The sequence below is a fragment of the Cherax quadricarinatus genome, chromosome 15 (assembly GCF_038502225.1).
Source record: "Cherax quadricarinatus isolate ZL_2023a chromosome 15, ASM3850222v1, whole genome shotgun sequence".
NCBI lineage: Eukaryota > Metazoa > Arthropoda > Malacostraca > Decapoda > Parastacidae > Cherax > Cherax quadricarinatus.
In genome coordinates this window covers 17096312-17106311 of record NC_091306.1, presented here as the reverse complement: position 1 = coordinate 17106311, position 10000 = coordinate 17096312, and positions in this window count along the sequence as shown.

Sequence of the window (10000 nt, the reverse complement as noted above, 5' to 3'; positions counted from 1 at the left end):
TGATAGTGGAATATAAGAAATAAAATGGCGGAGTACTTGTTGTTGTTGTTGTTGTTGTTGTTGTTGTTGTTATTTGTTATTTCTAACAGACTTGAAAGTAAACCAAAAATCTGTGTAAGTAAAGTGTTTCTTACCTTCATGGGAAGTACTGCAGGGCACACTCTTGGTACCTTTACTGTTTCTTACCTTCATGGGAAGTACTGCAGGGCACACTCTTGGTACCTTTACTGTTTCTTACCTTCATGGGAAGTACTGCAGGGCACACTCTTGGTACCTTTACTGTTTCTTACCTTCATGGGAAGTACTGCAGGGCACACTCTTGGTACCTTTACTGTTTCTTACCTTCATGGGAAGTACTGCAGGGCACACTCTTGGTACCTTTACTGTTTCTTACCTTCATGGGAAGTACTGCAGGGCACACTCTTGGTACCTTTACTGTTTCTTACCTTCATGGGAAGTACTGCAGGGCACACTCTTGGTACCTTTACTGTTTCTTACCTTCATGGGAAGTACTGCAGGGCACACTCTTGGTACCTTTACTGTTTCTTACCTTCATGGGAAGTACTGCAGGGCACACTCTTGGTACCTTTACTGTTTCTTACCTTCATGGGAAGTACTGCAGGGCACACTCTTGGTACCTTTACTGTTTCTTACCTTCATGGGAAGTACTGCAGGGCACACTCTTGGTACCTTTACTGTTTCTTACCTTCATGGGAAGTACTGCAGGGCACACTCTTGGTACCTTTACTGTTTCTTACCTTCATGGGAAGTACTGCAGGGCACACTCTTGGTACCTTTACTGTTTCTTACCTTCATGGGAAGTACTGCAGGGCACACTCTTGGTACCTTTACTGTTTCTTACCTTCATGGGAAGTACTGCAGGGCACACTCTTGGTACCTTTACTGTTTCTTACCTTCATGGGAAGTACTGCAGGGCACACTCTTGGTACCTTTACTGTCTCTCAACCTCATATTCGATACCACAAGGCACTATCCTGGAACTTTTACTGTTTCTCATCCTAATAACAGACAAAACACGTTCAGCATCTTCCTGGTGAGAGGATGAGAAGGAATGTGACATCACTACAATAAAATTTACGTGATTAGGTATTGTTAGCCAAAAATATTTTAATATAGCATTGAATAGTTCGAAAAATCGTAAATTAGCATAATTTTCGATTAAAAGTGCGATTTTAATCAATAGCTAAACTCTTCGATTTATTGTACTTTTCATGAGATTTTTTAAAAAATATATGAATTATTAAAAAAAAAAATGAAATATATGCTAAAACGTTATGTTATTGTAAATATCGACGACTCAGAGCGATCTGAAGTATTTTCCGATATTTTCTTCCAGCTTCCTGGATGCGCAAGACAAGACACATCAAAACAATCACTATGGCAATGTAATACCTATTTACAAGGCACGTGACAGGTCCTTGGCTTCGAACTATAGACCAATAAGCCTTACCTCCATAATGGGAAAATTTATGGAATCAATAATTGACAAAGCAATTCGTAGCCATCTTGACAGGCACAGATTGATTAATGATTCTCAACACGGTTTTACAAAGGGGCGTTCCTGTCTTACGAATTTACTAACTTTTTTCACTAAGGTGTTTGAGGAGGTAGATCATGGTAATGAATATGATATTGTGCATATGGACTTCAGTAAGGCTTTCGATAGAGTTCCACACCAGAGGCTATTGAGGAAACTTAGGGCACACGGAATAGGAGAAGAATTTTTTCCTGGGTAGAGGCATGGCTGACAAATAGACAGCAGAGAGTTTGCATAAATGGGGAGAAATCCGAATGGAGGCACGTCACAAGCGGTGTTCCTCAGGGGTCAGTGTTGGGCCTGTTTTTGTTCACAATTTACATAAACGACGTAGATGAGGGAATAAATAGCGACATAAGCAAATTTGCTGATGACACCAAAACAGGCCGTCCAATTCATTCTAATGAGGACACTAGAGCACTCCCAGATGATTTGAATAGACTGACGCAATGGTCGGAGAAGTGGCAGATGCAGTTTAATATTGACAAATGCAAAGTTCTAAATGTTGGACAGTTAAATAACCATGCCACATATAAACTAAATAATGTAGATCTTAATACAACCGATTGCGAAACGGATTTAGGAGTTCTGGTTAGCAGTAACCTAAAACCAAGACAACAGTGCATTAGTATTCGCAATAAAGCTAACAGAATTCTTGGCTTCATATCTAGAAGTATAAATAATAGAAGTCCTCAGGTTGTTCTTCAACTCTATATATCCTTGGTTAGGCCTCATTTAGACTATGCTGCTCAGTTCTGGTCACCGTATTACAGAATGGATATAAATGCTCTGGAAAACGTACAAAGGAGGATGACAAAGATGATCCCATGTATCAGAAATCTTCCCTATGAGGATAGACTGAGGGCCCTGAATCTGCACTCTCTCGAAAGGCGTAGAATTAGGGGGGATATGATCGAGGTGTATAAATGGAAAACAGGAATAAATAAAGGGGATGTAAATAGTGTGCTGAAAATTTCCAGCCAAGACAGGACTCGCAGCAATGGTTTCAAGTTGGAAAAATTGAGATTCAGGAAGGATATAGGAAAGCACTGGTTTGGTAATAGAGTTGTGGATGAGTGGAACAAGCTCCCGAGTACAGTTATTGAGGCTAAAACGTTGTGTAGTTTTAAAAATAGGTTAGATAAATACATGAGTGGGTGTGGGTGGGTGTGAGTTGAACCTGACTTGCTTGTGCTGCTGGGTCTGGTACAGTGCTCCATCCTTGAGTGGAGATGACCAGACTGGGTGGGTCATTGGGATAATCCGGGGGGTGGGTCATTGGTCTAATCCGGGGGGGGGGACATGGACCTGCTCAGCATGGGTCAGTAGGCCTGTTGCAGTGTTCCTTCTTTCTTATGTTCTTATGTTCTTATAAAACACTCAGTGACAACTTGTTCTGAAGGTGAAACAGCGAAAGAACTAGGAACATTGATGTCAAGACGCCCAAACAATGATATCATGACGTCTAAACATTGATCTCAAGACGTGCAAACATTTATGACAAGACATCCAAACTTTGATGTTAAGATGTCCAAAAATTAACGTCAAGACATCCGAACTTTGATGTCGAGAAGTTCAAACATTGATATCAAAGACGTCTGAACTTTGATGTGAAGACGTCATAGCAATGATATGAAGACGTCCAAACATTGATGTCAAGACGTACAAACATTAATGTCCAGACGTCCAAACACTAATGTCAAGACGTCCAAACACTGATGTCAAGATGTCCAAACATTGATGTCAAGACGCCCAAACAATGTCAAAACGTACAAACATTGATGTCAAGACATCTCAACATTGATATAAAGATGTTCAAACACTGATATCAAGACGTCCAAACACTGATGCCAAGACGACCAAACATTGATGCCAAGACGTCCAAACATAATGACAAGAGGTCTAAACAATGATATCAATATGTCGAAACATTGATGTCAAGATGTTTAAACACTGATGTCAAGACGTACTCTTGGACGTAGTCCATAGTATGGAACATTATTCCAGACTATGGATGGATTGATTACGTCGTTTTAACATCCCTACTGCTTCTGCTGCCTCCTCTGTACCCGACTGAAGAAATCTACTGTTTAGGAGAATAAAGATACCTAACTGTTGCACATGTTTCCTACTTACCAACTTGACGGTATTGTATACCATTATCATATTCAGTGAGGCCTTGATACGTCATCACGTCACACGTCACACGTCAACAGAAGGAACAGCGCAGTACAACACTGACGTGCTACACTTGAGTGAATCATAAGTGATACAGCGAGCCCAGATGACGAGTTGACAGGAAAGTGACGAGTTGACAGGAAAGTGACGAGTTGACAGCAACGAAGCATCACATCCACAATGATTGCTCAGATACCTAGAATAGACTTTTACAGTTACACGGGGTAAAGTAGAAAAGAAAAATCATAGACTTTTCTGGCAAAGTTCGAGCAGCCCTCAAAGTCCCTGAAGGTTCCGATGGCTCGTTCACAATACTTGAACTGGGGCAGAAAATAAATAAATACAGGACTCACTCAATTAGCTGAAGGCTGTACAGACACGGGGTGAGAGGAAAAAAAATCGTAACTTTACGTTTAATAACTATAAAACTACAAAATCGGACCAAATAACAGCTGCAAAAAAAAAAAAAAAAAAAAAAAGAAAGTAGACAAACACAATAAACTAGCACTAGGCACAGAGGAATGGATTCTCACAAGTGCCAGTGAGCCGAGAGTCAAGTGACTCTCTTAGACTCGAAGCTCAACGGATCTCGTATTGGAAATATAAACACATATGCAGTATAATGTGATCCTTTATTGACTACGTTTCGCCTACACAGTGGGCGAAAAAGCCCATTGTGTGGGCGAAACGTAGTCAATAAAGGATCACATTATACTGCATATGTGTTTATATTTCCATTGTGTCGGTATTTTATACCATTTATATGGATCTCGTATTAAAGGAGAGTGTAGTGTGAGAAGATTAAGACACATGTGCAACAGTTGGTTATCTTTACTGATAAAACGTTTCACCTATACAGTAGGCTTTTGCAATCAAATACAAAGGGAACAGTTGTAATGAAATAAAGATGATGTAGTCAGTTCGTCAACCTTGGAGAAAAAATATTTTAGGTGGTCAGTCCCTCACACCACACTCGTACGCACAGAACACAAAATTACATACACGCAAGCGTAGTTCCCCCTCACAAACATATAACAAGTTGCCATCAATAACGTTCAGATGTCATGGATGCCTTTGTTAACGACAACATTTCGCCCCTCTGTAGACGAAACGTCACCGTTAATAAATCTATCCACATTTAACATTTAGCCATAGAAAAATAAATATAAGAGAGAACTATGATACATTTTTTTGTCAACAAATAACGATAATTGCCAAAACACTTGGTTGGTTTATGAGGTTGATAGACTGTAAACCTGAGGCTGTTTATAACCTGTTCACCGCTAGTCAGAATTAACTTTCACTTCAGAATTAGGGATTAAAGTAAACTCTGAGCGTACATACACACAGACACATTTCTCGGTGTATCCAACAACTTCGCAAAATGAGAGGGAGAAGGTCATCACAGGAGACATCAAAGTCTCAGGATATTGGGAGGAGAAAGCTTGAGAACACGGCCTCGCGAGGACAAAGCTTCAGAACGCAGCCTCGCGAGGACAAAGCTTCAGAACGCAGCCTCGCGAGGACAAAGCTTCAGAACGCAGCCTCGCGAGGACAAAGCTTCAGAACGCAGCCTCAGGAGGACAAAGAAGTGAGGAAGCATCACTGAGATGTTCTGTGCTCAGAAAACGACGTAGCTCAGGCTGGTCAAGAGTGTCAATGATCGATACCCCAGTGCCACCTCCTGTTGAGTTGACACTAGTGCCTGTTGAAGTGACACCGGTGCCTGTTGAGGTGACACTAGTGCATGTTGAAGTGACAATAGTGCATGTTGAAGTGACACCGGTGCCTGTTGAAGTGACACTGGTGCCTGTTGAAGTGACACTGGTGCCTGTTGAAGTGTCACTGGTACCTGTTGAAGTGACACTGGTGCCTGTTGAAGTGACACTGGTGCCTGTTGAAGTGACACTGGTGCCTGTTGAAGTGACACTGGTGCCTGTTGAAGTGACACTGGTACCTGTTGAAGTGACACTAGTGCATGTTGAAGTGACACTGGTGCATGTTGAAGTGACACTAGTGCATGTTGAAGTGACACTAGTGCATGTTGAAGTGACACTAGTGCATGTTGAAGTGACACTAGTGCATGTTGAAGTGACACTAGTGCATGTTGAAGTGACACTGGTGCATGTTGAAGTGACACTAGTGCATGTTGAAGTGACACTAGTGCATGTTGAAGTGACACTAGTGCATGTTGAAGTGACACTAGTTCATGTTGAAGTGGCACTAGTTCATGTTGAAGTGACACTAGTGCATGTTGAAGTGACACTAGTGCATGTTGAAGTGACACTGGTGCATGTTGAAGTGACACTAGTGCATGTTGAAGTGACACTGGTGCATGTTGAAGTGACACTAGTGCATGTTGAAGTGACACTAGTGCATGTTGAAGTGACACTAGTGCATGTTGAAGTGACACTAGTGCATGTTGAAGTGACACTGGTGCATGTTGAAGTGACACTAGTGCATGTTGAAGTGACACTAGTGCATGTTGAAGTGACACTAGTGCATGTTGAAGTGACACTAGTGCATGTTGAAGTGACACTGGTGCATGTTGAAGTGACACTGGTGCATGTTGAAGTGACACTAGTGCATGTTGAAGTGACACTAGTGCATGTTGAAGTGACACTAGTGCATGTTGAAGTGACACTAGTGCATGTTGAAGTGACACTGGTGCATGTTGAAGTGACACTAGTGCATGTTGAAGTGACACTAGTGCATGTTGAAGTGACACTAGTGCATGTTGAAGTGACACTAGTTCATGTTGAAGTGGCACTAGTTCATGTTGAAGTGACACTAGTGCATGTTGAAGTGACACTAGTGCATGTTGAAGTGACACTGGTGCATGTTGAAGTGACACTAGTGCATGTTGAAGTGACACTAGTGCATGTTGAAGTGACACTGGTGCATGTTGAAGTGACACTGGTGCATGTTGAAGTGACACTAGTGCATGTTGAAGTGACACTAGTGCATGTTGAAGTGACACTGGTGCATGTTGAAGTGACACTAGTGCATGTTGAAGTGACACTAGTGCATGTTGAAGTGACACTGGTGCATGTTGAAGTGACATTAGTGCATGTTGAAGTGACACTGGTGCATGTTGAAGTGACACTAGTGCATGTTGAAGTGACACTGGTGCATGTTGAAGTGACACTAGTGCATGTTGAAGTGACACTAGTGCATGTTGAAGTGACACTAGTGCATGTTGAAGTGACACTAGTGCATGTTGAAGTGACACTAGTGCATGTTGAAGTGACACTGGTGCCTGTTGAAGTGACACTAGTGCATGTTGAAGTGACACTAGTGCATGTTGAAGTGACACTAGTGCATGTTGAAGTGACACTAGTGCATGTTGAAGTGACACTAGTGCATGTTGAAGTGACACTGGTGCATGTTGAAGTGACACTAGTGCATGTTGAAGTGACACTAGTGCATGTTGAAGTGACACTAGTGCATGTTGAAGTGACACTAGTGCATGTTGAAGTGACACTAGTGCATGTTGAAGTGACACTGGTGCATGTTGAAGTGACACTAGTGCATGTTGAAGTGACACTAGTGCATGTTGAAGTGACACTAGTGCATGTTGAAGTGACACTAGTGCATGTTGAAGTGACACTAGTGCATGTTGAAGTGACACTAGTGCATGTTGAAGTGACACTAGTGCATGTTGAAGTGACACTAGTGCATGTTGAAGTGACACTAGTGCATGTTGAAGTGACACTAGTGCATGTTGAAGTGACACTAGTGCCTGTTTAAGTTACACTAGTGCCTGTTGAAGTGACACTGGTGCATGTTGAAGTGACACTGGTGTACGTTGAAGTGACACTAGTGCCTGTTGAAGTGACACTAGTTCATGTTGAAGTGACACTAGTTCATGTTGAAGTGACACTAGTGCATGTTGAAGTGACACTAGTGCCTGTTGAAGTGACACTGGTGCCTGTTGAAGTGACACTGGTGCCTGTTGAACTGACACTAGTGCCTGTTGAAGTGACACTGGTGCATGTTGAAGTGACACTAGTTCATGTTGAAGTGACACTAGTACCTGTTGAAGTGACACTAGTGCCTGTTGAAGTGACACTGGTGCCTGTTGAAGTGACACTAGTGCCTGTTGAAGTGACACTGGTGCCTGTTGAAGTGACACTAGTGCCTGTTGAAGTGACACTGGTGCCTGTTGAAGTGACACTGGTGCCTGTTGAAGTGACACTGGTGCCTGTTGAAGTGACACTGGTGCATGTTGAGGTGACACTGGTGTCTGTTGAAGTGACACTAGCGCATGATGAAGTGACACTGGTGCCTGTTGAAGTGACACTAGTGCATGTTGAAGTGACACTAGTGCATGTTGAAGTGACACTAGTGCATGTTGAAGTGACACTAGTGCCTGTTGAAGTGACACTAGTGCCTGTTGAAGTGACACTAGTTCATGTTGAAGTGACACTAGTGCATGTTGAAGTGACACTAGTACCTGTTGAAGTGACACTAGTGCCTGTTGAAGTGACACTGGTGCCTGTTGAAGTGACACTGGTGCCTGTTGAAGTGACACTGGTGCCTGTTGAAGTGACACTGGTGCCTGTTGAAGTGACACTGGTGCCTGTTGAAGTGACACTAGTGCCTGTTGAAGTGACACTGGTGCCTGTTGAAGTGACACTGGTGCCTGTTGAAGTGACACTAGTGCCTGTTGAAGTGACACTGGTGCCTGTTGAAGTGACACTAGTGCCTGTTGAAGTGACACTGGTGCCTGTTGAAGTGACACTGGTGCCTGTTGAAGTGACACTGGTGCCTGTTGAAGTGACACTGGTGCATGTTGAGGTGACACTGGTGTCTGTTGAAGTGACACTAGCGCATGATGAAGTGACACTAGTGCATTTTGAAGTGACACTGGTGCCTGTTGAAGTGACACTGGTGCATTTTGAAGTGACACTAGTGCATTTTGAAGTGACACTGTTGCCTCTTGAAGTGACACTAATGTCTGTTGAAGTGACACTAATGTCTGTTGAAGTGACACTAATGTCTGATGAAGTGACACTAATGTCTGATGAAGTGACACTAATGTCTGTTGAAGTGACACTAAGGTCTGATGAAGTGACACTAATGTCTGATGAAGTGACACTAATGTCTGTTGAAGTGACACTAATGTCTGTTGAAGTGACACTAATGTCTGATGAAGTGACACTAATGTCTGATGAAGTGACACTAATGTCTGTTGAAGTGACACTAAGGTCTGATGAAGTGACACTAATGTCTGATGAAGTGACACTAATGTCTGATGAAGTGACACTAATGTCTGATGAAGTGACACTAATGTCTGATGAAGTGACACTAATGTCTGATGAAGTGACACTAATGTCTGATGAACTGACACTAATGTCTGTTGAAGTGACACTAATGTCTGTTGAAGTGACACTAAGGTCTGATGAAGTGACACTAATGTCTGATGAAGTGACACTAATGTCTGTTGAAGTGACACTAATGTCTGATGAAGTGACACTAATGTCTGTTGAAGTGACACTAATGTCTGATGAAGTGACACTAATGTCTGATGAAGTGACACTAATGTCTGATGAAGTGACACTAATGTCTGATGAAGTGACACTGTCTGATGAAGTGACACTAATGTCTGATGAAGTGACACTAATGTCTGTTGAAGTGACACTAATGTCTGTTGAAGTGACACTAATGTCTGATGAAGTGACACTAATGTCTGTTGAAGTGACACTAATGTCTGATGAAGTGACACTAATGTCTGATGAAGTGACACTGATGTCTGTTGAAGTGACACTAATGTCTGATGAAGTGACACTGTCTGATGAAGTGACACTAATGTCTGATGAAGTGACACTAATGTCTGTTGAAGTGACACTAATGTCTGTTGAAGTGACACTAATGTCTGTTGAAGTGACACTAATGTCTGTTGAAGTGACACTAATGTCTGTTGAAGTGACACTAATGTCTGATGAAGTGACACTAATGTCTGTTGAAGTGACACTAATGTCTGTTGAAGTGACACTAATGTCTGATGAAGTGACACTAATGTCTGTTGAAGTGACACTAATGTCTGATGAAGTGACACTGATGTCTGATGAAGTGACACTAATGTCTGTTGAAGTGACACTAATGTCTGATGAAGTGACACTAATGTCTGATGAAGTGACACTGATGTCTGTTGAAGTGACACTAATGTCTGTTGAAGTGACACTAATGTCTGTTGAAGTGACACTAATGTCTGTTGAAGTGACACTAATGTCTGTTGAAGTGACACTAATGTCTGATGAA